A 13,778-nucleotide genomic window follows, 5' to 3' on the forward strand; every position below is an offset into this window, starting at 1 on the left:
AAAATTTCGGCCCCGGAACTAACGCTGTAGAGAATGCTGGTCTAAGTATAGCGTACAAAGTAACTCCGAGAGGAAGGTTCAATAGCTGTACGATAAAAGATTCGATAATGGTCCTCAGGTATAAGATACACGTTTAAAAAATCTTACCAGTAGAGTTGTAGTTGTGAACTCCTCCTTAGCTGCAACATAGTCGAGCAGCAGTTGCGATGTTAATCTGCAACATTTACATAATATTTCAATCTCCTCTCGCCCGCGGCCCTCGGTGGCCGCCCGGCTTCCGAACAATTGCTATTTATGAAGTTTTATCATTGTTCATCCGCTTCAGTAATTAGATACGATGTTACCGAGATCAATATTGTAATTGGTTGGTTTAACATTTTTAATTAGTGTAGTTTTATAGGATTAAAACGGCTGAAATTTCACGTAAAAAATAATGAATTATTTCAGATAAATATTTTCAGGCAGTCTCCATATCTTTTAACACTGTTGTTATGAAAAGAAAATGAAACGTCGGTTTAAATAATTAATACCTTTTGTTACAAAGCATTCACTATTACAATCACTGAATAAGCGTAATCCTTTAAAAAAAGGACTATATTTGAATATGTGATAAGCAATGAAACGACAAGATATATTATGATTATTCATTCAAGTAAAGGAAAAACTCCATTGAACACCAAAAACGCTATTAAATGAGACAGAGCCGTCACGCTCGTTCGGATAACGCGAGTTGACGAAGGACGAGTTGCTTGGTGTATTCCGTATTATTGACCACACATTGTTGATGGTATGGTTTAGTCTTAAACAAACGCGGTTTTCTTGATTATTTTTTAAAGGGATGGGGACAGGGGGAACTGATGAGTCCCTAAGAAGGGACCTCCCTTCTCCTCCCTCTTCCCTGAGAAAGATACTCTTTGCTAAACCAATCCGGCAGATTGTGATATAGATGAGATTTCATATAAATTCATAAGATACATAATAGCTTTAAGGGTAAATGTATACACTTCTACAATAAAGTCCCAGCCACTGTTCAGGCATTATCTATAAATAAATTTAAATGTTTTATAAAAAAATGGCTCTGTCGTAAATCCTATTACTCCACTGCTGAATATCTAAATGATTGGACAGCCTGGGACTAGATTGTGATTATTTTATAGCGACTGTACAATATTGTATATTTTTATTGAAAAGAGCGCAAAAAAAGAATGCTGGGAGAGTTTCTTGCGCCGCTTCTTCTCTCTCAGAGATTCTCATTTGTTTCCGAAGCGGTCGTAGTATCTAGTAGTATAAGAAATGACATTAAAAAGAATTCTAAAGGAATCAATTTTGAGAAAATAAATGCCTTTTATGCCTTTTTATGCCTTTAATGTGAGGTATTCGGCTTAAGTGCTTCTTTAACTTACACTTTACTTTACTCGCGCTTCGTTGGATGATAATGATGGAGGCGATCACCCACGCCATAAAAAAAACTTGATTTATATAAATTTTATTTAACCAAATTGGTATTCGAATTAAGTTCGAACTTTTTATGAAGTTCAACCACCCTCTTTAATTATACTCTAGTATCAAAAAAATCCTACATAATTAAAGCGGTATTAAAAAGATTGAATAATTTTGTAAACAATGAGTAGTCCCGTTGTTTTAAATTCGTCAAAGCAGCCATTAGTCATTGTAAGCATATCGTTGAATTCAATGAATTAAACATTGACTACGAAACGAAATCAAAAGCTAAACGTCTTTTCCGTCTGGACGCGTTCTGAATCATATTTCATTATGTAATGAAATGCTTTCTGTACAAAATTTTTGTTTACTTCCTGCACGCTTCACTGCCGCTTTTAATAAAACGCCGCTAACTTCTATACTAATGATATTGTAGAAATAGTAGTAAATGTGCAATTAATCGCTTGAATAATCAATAATAAAAATACAATGTTAATTATTAATTAACATGAATTTAGTTATTATGATTGATTCCTTTGGCGTTGCGTCGAGACGTAGTTTCATTAGGTACTTTCTACCAGATCCATTTTTTTATGGAATAGGAGGACTAACGAGCATACGAGTTCTCCTGGCGTTAAGTGATCTTCGCCGCCCACATTCTCTTGCAACACCAGAGGTATCACAGGAGCGTTGCCGGCTTTTATGGAAGGTGTACGCGCTTTTTTGCAGGTATCCATGTCCTATCCATTACGAGGAATGTTTGGGAAGAGATGCCTCGAACAAACTCCAGCATGAGATTACCCACCAAGTATTGAATAATCTTCCTCACCCACAAACTGGTCAGCACCAGTGAAGTAGGCAAAAAAAGTATGCATTCGTTGATAGTGACTGAAGAAAGTGTTTATAACAGTGAACTCAAAAGCAAGTACCTATTATTTCACCGTTTCGTAACGACTATAAACTGCTACTATTTTAAGCATAGTGCGTAAGTCTCCCTTGCCATTAGCGGATGATAGTGGTAGCGCATCAATCATCGGCAAGCCAATTCATTACCACCACTCGGCGCAGATTGCAGACTCCCCACTGTGCGTTGCTTACGTCATATTTACCTATTAATGGTGCGGAAATGATTCAAACAATCAGAGATTGTACTGTCCATACATTTTGTTGACCGGCCGACTTATCGTATTATTTTACTCAAACTGATTTATATAATGAGAAGCAGTGACGAGACGAGCAGTTTGTTCACCTGGTGGTTCTCCGGTACTAAGCTCATTACAATACCATGCCGTTCAGGATTCTGCAGTCTAAAACCCACACTCACTTTGAGACACAAGATGTTAAGTCTCATTATCACAGTAATTTTAATAGCTACGGCGCCCTTCAAAGCAAATCATATATTAGTAACGCTGGTACATTCCTACTTCACGACAGATTAAGGCACCGCTATGATACTGGCGTCCTGTGCATAGAAGCTTCCTACAGATATCTTCAGTAGTCGAATATTTCAAGTGTTGGCGACTAGATTCTATTGAAAAATTAAAAATTTCACACATACAGTGCAACGCAGAGCAGCTAGAATTGTCGGGGACCCAGTGCTCTGTGAACGGCTGGATCACTTGGCGTTGCGTAGAGACGTCGCTTCATTGTGTGTCTTCTACCGCATTTATCACGGGGAATGTTCCGAAGAGCTGTTTAACCTGATTCCTGCCGCCGAATTCCACCTTCGCACGACATGCCACAAGTTAGGATATCATCCCCACCATCTGGATGTGTGGCGGTCCTCCACAGTGCGCTTTACAAGGAGCTTTTTTCCACGTACTACAAAGCTATGGCATGAACTTCCTTGTGCGGTGTTTCCGGGACGATATGACATGGGTACCTTCAAAAAAGTGCGTACACCTTCCTTAAAGGCCGGCAACGCTCCTTTAATTCCTGTGGTGTTGCAAGAGATTGTGGGCGGCGGTGATCACTTAACAACAGGTGACGTTCGCTCGTTTGTCCTCCTATTCCATAAAAAAAATACAGATCTTTTAAGATACGGGATGAGGCGCGCCCTGCCCATTACAATGCAGTGCCGCTCCGGATCCTTGAAAAGCCCAAAAATTCTGAGTGGCATTACAATTGCGTCACCTTGAGACATAAGATGTTAAGTCTCATTTGTCCAGTAATTTCACTAGCTACGGCGCCCTTCAGACCGAAACACAGTAAAGCGTACACATTACTGCTTCTCGGCAGAAATAGGCGCCGTTGTGGTGGTGACCCATAATCTAGCCGGCATCCTGTGCAAAGGTGCCCCCCACTGGTGCAAGTAGCTAACACATGTGCAAGTACATTGAATAACGAAATAAGATAAAAATATATCGTACTAGTGAAGACCGGTGTGAAATTAAAGAAAAATAATAGGTATGTAGTTGTAGTAGATTAGGAAGTAGTTATATTTGGAAATCTACAATGTTAAGATTACTGATTTACTTATCATTTTTATGTAACAATACCATTTAACAGTTTTAGTTCGCATTATGTGAGATTTTGTGCAGATTTGGTCACAAAAATAGAATAGATATTGATGGTAGGTAGACTGCTAAAACATATAGGGCCTTACAAATAAACTTGGTATAAATTTATACTTGAGAATAAACCAAGAATATGCAAAATATTGAATATAACGCTGACAAAACTGTCAATACAACGATAATTCTAAAGTTTTCTGAATGTCGGGAAGCCTTGCAAATAAACGCGGGAAAATTTATACGTACAAATAAATCGTAAGCAAAATGTCAACTTGTTTAGTAGATTGTTAACCGGGGGTCGAAAGAATCAATTCCCGAGGTATTTAGACGACGGAGAGCAGCGAGGTCGGCTATAGTCCGAGTAGGAATTGATACTTTCACCCGAGTTAAACACTCTACTTTTCATTTCGAATATGAGGAAAATAAAACTAGGTTTTTATCTAAGCACAGATTAGTATCCCGCCAATTTATGTCGACTTTTTAAATTTCAAATATGGAACTTACCGCGTAATAATTGTTGCGGGGTATTCCGCTCAAAGAAGTTTGCCCTAAGTTCACACTGGCTGTTTAGAAAGTCACATGGCCGCAGTATTTTTTTTAATTAGTTCTTTTTTACATAAAACTCTTCACAGCAGTTCTATTTTTAAAGTTCATTCCGGCCCTTAGTTGGGAATAAATTTGTATGAGTTTTTCCTTCTCTATGGAGGGAAGCAGCATTTTCCACCCAATAATCAGATCAAAACAACATTACTTTCCGAGTATGAGAAATGAAAAATATTTTACATATTCTTGGTTTAATCTCGGGTATTACATTGTGCCAATTTTATTTGTAAGGCCGATAGAGTGTATGAGTATCAAAACTGTTTGGGGTGATCGAACGTAGATGCCATACTTAGATATAAACTATGATATGACATATACTAGGGATATGTGTACACTGTACGGGCCAACGCACGTACATTTGTTATTTCAGCACTTTTACGCCACATGCATTAAATTAGGTCATTTTAGGACGCCTACAGTGCGGAGCTCTGGGCGCGGGCCGCGGACGTTGGGCGAGTCTTTGTCATGCAGATACGAGCCGTGCGCGCCATTGTGAGCGTCTCGGACGATGTTTCTTGTAGACAGCTGTTTAGAGAACTTAAAATCATGCCTCTACCTTGCGAGCTGATTTATCAAATAGCACTGTACACGTATAACGATATGGATATAACGACGACGACAAGTAACAACATTTTAACTTAGCTCCTCAAGTAAAAAAATAATTTAGTGGTTTAAAGTGCATCGTTTGACCTGAAAAGTATACCCACAGTTTCTATTTTATTCAGTGTTTGTAACTAAATATAAATTAATAAGTAGAAGCAGTGTTAAATTAGTAATATTACTCAAATAATAATCTTGTTATTCGGATTTTTAAACGTGTGACTAGTACGCGTAAGCGCCAACCAATCCCGCGGCGCTTACAACCTTTTGGCCGAGAAGGTCGGTTGAACGCGGCTGGGCCGCTTGGCTCGCTACGTACCTCCGTACCTAGGAAAGATACCGCGTGGCGTAAGTATTTTATGTACCGTCAAAATGGCTTCATCACGCCCTGGCATTTGTGCTGGATGCCGGACTAAGATTACTAGCAGACTATACTTAAACTGTTGCGTTTGCAAGTTAAACTTTGATATCGAATGCGCTAATGTATCCGAAAAGCGGTTCAATTTAATGGAAGTGGAGCGTAGAAATAGCTGGAAATGCCCGGGATGTGTGGTTAAAAAACCTAAAATTGATAATAGTAATACGCCTGTTAGACCTACTGAGCTGAGTGGGAGCTCGCCGGAGCATACAAAATTTTCGATGGCATCACCTTCAACCCGTGATGACGACATTGTTATTAATAAGGGTGATATAAGGCTTTTATTCAAGGAGGAGTTCGCTTTAATGAAGGACACCCTTATAAAAGAGCTACATATGTCTTTGAAGAGTATGGTGGAAGAGGAGTTTAAACGTATGAGGAACGATATAACATCAATAGAGGAGGGTATTACATTCATGAATGCAGAACATGAAACCATGAAGCAGAAATTGGCCAACCAGGCGGTTGAACTAAAGGATCTACGTAACCACAATACGTCTTTACAGAGTACCATCCATTAAATGTCCTCTCGACTTGAAGTCATGGAGCAAAACAATCGATCCTGCAATTTAGAAATTCAGTGTGTTCCAGAGCACAAAAGTGAAAATCTTTTGACAACTGTTATCCAGCTCTCGAAGGCTGTCTCGTGCGGGATCCAAGAAAGTGACGTACATCATTTTACCCGTGTCGCTAAATTCAACAAACAAGATCGTAGGCCTCGTGCAATCATCGTAAAGTTGGCAACTCCCCGCTGTTGGCCAGCGTGATTAAATTTAATAAAGTAAACACCAACAAAAATGACAAGCTAAATACAAGTCACATTGGTATGGGTGGAGAAAAAGTGCCGATTTATGTAGGAGAACATCTATCACCAGTGAATAGAAAATTACATGCGGAGGCGCGTCGCAGGGCCAAGGAGAAGGGTTACAAATTTGTATGGGTTAAGCAGGGTAGAGTATTTGCTCGAAAAACAGAGACCTCTGAATATATCTATATAAAAGATGAGAGTAGCCTAGATAAAATTCAGTAGTTGCCTCATTTAGAAGCTCTTTTGGTGATTTAAGCTATAAAATTCGATCGATTACAAATATTCTACCAAAATGTTAGAGGTCTTCGGACTAAGACTCATGATATTCTTTGTAATATTGCATGCTTAGATTATGACGTATTAGTGCTAACGGAGACGTGGTTAAACAGTGGAGTATACGACAACGAACTATTTGACAATCGTTATAAATTATATAGGCGCGATCGCGAGAGTTCCGGTTTCCACTCAGCTTAAGATGGTGGAGGAGTTTTGATAGCAGTCTCAAATAAACTATGCTCTTCTAGATTAAAGGACAAGGAGAGCTTATGTGAAGATCTCTGGGTCAAAGTTGAACTTTCTAAAAACATCGTAATTCATATTTGTGCTGTGTACATTCCGTCTCCAGTTAAATTAAATATATTGAAACAATTCATAGATAATTTTAATCATGTTTCCGAAAATATACATAATGTTTGCGTCATTGGCGATTTCAACTTGCGCTCTATTAGTTGGCCTCTTCCTGGATCTACTGATTCAATAACTAATAACGGTTCCTCGTTGGGTCATCTCCTAATTGATTTTGTTTCTCTTAATAATCTTTTTCAATATAATAATATAACCAATAACCAGCTGAAAATTTTAGACCTTGTTTTAAGTAATATGCCTAATATCAAAGTAAATGCATCACATAATCCACTAGTTAAAATTGACCCATACCATGTTCCCCTGGATATATCAGTTTACTTAAATGATAAATATAAGGAACTTAGGGCTAATTTTGGGGAAGTTAGATATAATTTCCTAAAAGCAGATTATCAGAAAATTATCGACCAACTTGATAAAGTAAATTGGTTGAGTGAATTTTCGGATAGTGGAGATGTAGATGAAATGGTTGGTCGCTTCTATTGTATATTAAATAAAGTAATAAATGAATTTGTACCAAAGACAAAACTTCGGAATAGTACCCATCCGCATTGGTTTTCCAAGGCGTTGATAAAAGTGACTAAAGAAAAGATAAAAGTTCTACACCGTTTCCGAAAATATCATAACCCTCTGGACGAAATAGAATTAAACATTTTAAACAAGAGATGCAAAACATATACCATCTCTTGCTACAACAAATACATCCAAGATATTGAAGAGAGTATCGGTAGCAACCCTAAATATTTCTGGTTCTACTTGAATAAGAAACGTGGTACGTCTAACCATTACCCTCATAAAATGATATACAAAGATGTTACTGCTTCAGATGGAACTCAAATTTGTAATCTTTTTGCATTACATTTTTCCTCAGTTTACAGTTCTTCAACCGGGTATAATTTAACAACGAGTAACGAAACTTTTGGTAATAACCATAATAACAATTTAGGTAACCTGCATATATCTAGATCAAAATTGTTTCTATACTTAAAAAGACTTGACTCTTACAAAGGCCCCGGGCCGGATGGTATCCCATCTTATTTTGTGAAAAGCTGCTGTTCTGTCCTAAGTCTTCCACTTTATCTCATATTTAACAGATCCCTAGCATCAGGTATTTTTACATCCCTTTGGAAAACTGCTAAAGTTGTCCCAATACACAAGAATGGAAATCATGTGGAGGTATCGAATTATAGATCCATCTCCATTTTACCCGTGTTTGCTAAGATTTTCGAGGCTTTAATATGTCCATACTTAGAAAAACATTTCAAACAATCGCTCAGTTTAGAACAGCATGGTTTTGTTAAAGCAAGATCTTCCAATACGAACCTCGTCAGCTACCTTCAGTATCTTGTCGACGCGGTTGATTCATCCCACCAAGTAGATTCTGTATACACAGACTTCTCAAAGGCGTTCGACACCGTGCCCCACGGACTACTAATTAAAAAACTAGAAAAATATGGTATCTTTGGAGCAGCCCTAAATTGGTTTGCCTCTTACTTATCGACTAGACAGCAATACGTGGTAGTGAAAGGCTATAAATCGAATACATTCACATCAATCTCAGGTGTTCCACAAGGCTCCCACATAGGCCCTTGGCTATTTAACGTGTTCATTAATGACATAGTATCTGTGTTCAGTAATAGCAAAGTTTTTCTCTTTGCTGACGACCTCAAGCTTTGCCGAGTGATTAGAACCTCTGAGGATACTGAACTGCTACAGAAAGATCTTTCAAGTTTGTCGAGTTGGTGTTCGGAGAATGGAATGTTATTAAATACCTCGAAATGTCACCATATAAAATTTACACGCAAACATAACATCATTGAATCCCGGTACCACTTTTGTGGAACAGCATTGGAAGAGGTAAATTGCATTCGTGATTTAGGAGTAGTCTTCGATAATAAACTGACATTTCTCCCACATATTGACAAAATCGTAGCTAAGTCTTCTAGAACTCTTGGTTTCATATTAAGAAATTGTAAGTATTTTAAAAACCCGCTCACTAAGATTATTATTTATAACGCCTTTGTGAGGAGTACCTTAGAATACTGCAGTGTTGTGTGGTCACCAGTCTATAAGGTTCACCAATTACGCATTGAGCGAATTCAAAAAAGATTTTTGAGACACCTGTCTTATTCGGTTGGTCTACACAAACTCCATAAATTATATGTCGAAAGACTGAATTATTTTAAAGTGGAAAACCTATCAGTTCGTCGTCAATTATCAGATATGGTATTCTTGTTCAAAGTACTGCGAAGTTTTGTCGATTGCCCTATATTGCTTGAATCTTTCACTTTTAGAGTTCCTCGCCGATTACCATATAAACCCCTGGGTCTTTTGCGTTTGCCGTTAGCTCGTACTAATCTGAAAATACACTCTCCTATATCTAGACTAAGCCAAACATATAACTCTCTCGATGTATCTGTAGACATATTTAACACGTCACCCATTGCATTTAAGACTGCTGTTCGGAAATTTTTGAATATTGTTAAATAGTATTTAAGTTAGTTATAATTCTTAAGCTATATTAATAGTAAGTATTTTTGAATGTAGTAGATAATAATAGTTCATGTAGTTTGGAACTTAATGTACTTGATATATTTTGTTACTTGATTTGCATGTTGTGGCACCTATATTCAGTGCACTTACAATTTTATTTAGACATTTACTTATTTTAAGATTACTTTTAGTGTAACTGTAACTGGATGTCCTTAAATAAATAAATAAATAATAATATAAACCTCTTCTGACAGAAAGGTGTTAATACATCTAGATCTTTACGCAGCAACAATCTCGCACCTTTACTGGTCACGCCAGACCATAAGCTGCGTAAATCGGAGAGATCAGTATACATAATGGGTCCATCTGTGTATATAGGCTGCCGAACTCGATCAAGAAAGATGCAACTTCCACAACGGTGTTTAAGACACAACTTCGAAAATGGCTTCTCGAACATACGTCTTACTCAGTTGAGGAGTTTTACAAGATGCCAGTTATTTGACTAGGTAAAACTTATTCAATACGTAAAAAAAATATTTTTTTTTTATATACATAACAATATATAATAATACTGTATTATTGTGAGGTAGGACTTCCCTACCTATTTAAAATGATAATTTGAATTTTAAATTTAGCTATTTTTATTTTTTGTCTTGTAACATGGTGTTATTAATAAATGATTTGATTTGTTCCCAAGATACTATCTACAGATAGAGATAAAATACTACCGTCTACTGTCAATAATCTGAAGCTGTCCCAATATACCCGAAAAGTCATTCTTGTCGCCTTATATTGGGACGTGAGAATTGCAATTTCCATACAAATTTCTATCGTTGGTAAATTCGTCGTTCCATTGTCAGACAGCGTGTACGGATAAGGTGAGTTACCGTCGATAATTTTATTGGGACAGAAAAGTCAACGATAGTTATGATTTTTATCTCAAGTAAGAGATAGACTGAATATTGGGAACGGCCGTTAGACAGTTCGTCATCGGTAATGAATCACGCCGCGCGTAACTCATTTATATATCATTTTAGAATTAATCAGTTTATTTTATCTTTTTATCAATATTTCATTTTTACAACTATCAAGTACTTTTACTTCCCTCGGACTTATGATTAAGGTGTAACTCATACATACACTATGTTTTTTTCTTCTGTATTTATTTATATGTACATGTCAGCTCCATTATAATCTAAGTACATTACAAAAAACAAAAGGAAAACAAAATTCCTAACTGTACAAACTAAAAAAAAGTTAATAAAAGGAAAAGCAAGTTATACAGTGTTCAACAAATAAGACTTATGGATTCAAACAGAGTTATGGCATCCTTAGATGCAGGACGGGCAAGTATATTTACAAACATGCCCGTATCAAATCTGTTCAAATGCATTAGTCCTACAATTTTGTCTCTACTAGACTGTAATCGGACACATTCATTTAATAAGTGCACTTCTTCTCATGTCCAAGTTACGTCAGTTGGTGCTGGAGCTGCTGCTTCGACTGCCGAAGACAGCAAGCGTCGCAAATATGTTGGTATCTCAGTGAGTCATACATCTTTGTGCCGTTTGGTGTCGAGACACTTGGCGCGTGGGGCCCGGAGAATGTTCAAAATACTATCTTCGCGCCTCAATAAGGCTACTGGAAACCCAAGCGCTGGCAGCTATTTCGGTCAACGGATCAGCCTTGCTATCCAACGCGGTAATGCTGCCAGTATTCTTGGTACGCTTCCACGTAATAATAGTTTTAATTTTATGTAGTCGTAGTATTGTAAATATAGTTATAAGATTTGTTTTGTTTGAATAATAAATTTAATAAGTACTCAACATCCTCAATTGTTCCACATGAATCACATAGAGGTGACTCCGCAATACATACACTATGTACTTCAAAAACGAAATTCAAAAAAGTATAAAATAACTTAATAAAGAGTTAATTTAATAAATCTATTATGCAAACCTAATATTAAACCTTAACGGCCTTACAAATAAAATTGGCATAAAATTTTAACTAATCATAAACCAAGAAAATGTAAAATGTTTACAAATACACATATTGCTTAGGAATGGTTTGTTCTGACGTATAACGTTTCCCGTGTTTATTCGGAAATATATATCGGAAAACTTCAGAATTATCATTGTATTGATAGTGCTGCCAACGAAATTGTAAACATTTTGCATTTTCTTTGTTTATGCTTAGTTATAATTATAGCTCGAATTGTCGGGGACCTAGCGCTCTGTGAACGGCTGGATCACTTGGCGTTGCGTAGAGACGTCGCTTCATTGTGTGTCTTCTACCGCATTTATCACGTGGAGTGTTCCGAAGAGCTGTTCAACCTGATTCCTGCCGCCGAATTTCACCTTCGCACGACACGCTACAAGTTACGATATCATCCCCACCATCTGGATGTGTGGCGGTCCTCCACAGTGCGGTTTTCAAGGAGCTTTCTTTCTCGTACTACGAAGCTGTGGAATGAGCTTCCTTGTGCGGTGTTTCCGGGACGATACGACATGGGTACCTCCAAGAAAAGCGCGTACACCTTCCTTAAAGGCCGGCAACGCTCTTGTGATTTCTCCTGTGTAGCAAAAGAGTGTGGGCGGCGGTGATCACTGAACACCAGGTGACCCGTACGCTCGTTTGTCCTTTTTTTGTTTTTTTTTATGGAATAGGAATTCCATAAAAAAAAATTATACAAAGTTTATTTGTAAGGCTGTTAATATTAAGTACTATAATTTGTATGTGCTACCTCTTCCTATTGCGGCTTATGTGATACATTCCATTGACATTTAGATGTTTAGGGTTCTTTTTGGTCACCCTCCATGTATTCTTTTCAATTTATTTATAAAGAGATTATTAAATTACAAAATAAGAATAATAATACAAGTCTTACTTGAAAGCTAGTTAACACTGTGAATGAACTAGGTAAGCCTGTGTTTCAGGCGTAAAGAGCTTATATTAAAACTAAATAATCCCAAAAAATAGAAACTTAATAAAGTAAGAAGGTAAATTAATCTACAGGCTAAGTATATAAGTAAACAATGTCTTCAAAGTAATGACTATTAACTTATACAAATAAAATATAGATAATGTTTATTTTAACACTATTAGTAATATAATTTGGGGGAAATTTAAATAGATATTGTAATATATCGTGTTCGTCATAGGCACATAAGTGAATTTGCCAGAAAGTGTAATAACCATAATGTTAACACCAGGAACAGACATAAACTTATGATGCCTACTACTCGGCTAAGTCGAGTTAGTAAGTCTTTTGTGGGGCGATGTATATGCTTTTACAACAAGATCCCAGAAAATATTCAAAACAAAAGTATAACGTTATTCAAAAGAATTGTTAAAAAACGTTTGTGTGGTAAAGGTTACTATAACATAAATGACTTTCTTAACGATACCACAGATTGGGAATGGAGTGACCGCCCTCAGGCTATTAAATAATAAGTTTAATTGTACATTATTACTTTGTAAACATATTTATTCAATGAAACAAAAAAAGCCCGCTGAGTTTGTTGCGCCCATTCTTCTCAGGTCTGAGGCATTCATTTTGGAATGGGTGGTAGTTTTTTGACTTTCAATAAGTGATGTCACATCCTATTTCGAATTAAAATATTTGAATTTGAATTTGAATCTGCACCATTCGGAAATTCTTAAAATGTTTGAAATTGTAGAATCATTCGTGCCAGCTTCTCTCATCACATTTGTAAGTATGTGAAGCACTGCAAAAATACGGACTCGTAGTGACGTGGCCAGTTGGCAAGCGGATATGTCAAAGTAGTTGTAAGTTGTTCATATTGGGAGTGCGCCCGGTCGAGACCTGTCACCATATGTGACAGCTCGCTCTCCGACAAGCAATCTAACAAATTGGTACCAAGAGCTACGAACTGAAGTTTTAATTTTCTATAGAGTTTTAGTTAACAGTTGACTTTTTACACGCTTTTTATTAGCTTCACCTGTGTGTGTGTTAATTGTTTGTAACCGACTCATTTGGGCACGATTTTGACCCACTTTAAACGGCCAGATTTCGTTCAAACTTCGTAGATTTATCGATGACCGATGACAATACATTAAATTAATGTACCATTTTTTAATTTGCAAAATATAATTTTTGTTAATTTATATAACTTTCATTTATCTAATTTTCTTCTTAAAGGCAGGAATTGAAGATAATTTTAATTTCTTCAGTTTTTAGTTTCTTTAGTTTCTTTTTAACTAGTATTTATTTGTAGTAAGCATGAGATCCCTTTGA

This window comes from Leptidea sinapis, chromosome 28, assembly GCF_905404315.1.
Source record: "Leptidea sinapis chromosome 28, ilLepSina1.1, whole genome shotgun sequence".
Taxonomy (NCBI): domain Eukaryota; kingdom Metazoa; phylum Arthropoda; class Insecta; order Lepidoptera; family Pieridae; genus Leptidea; species Leptidea sinapis.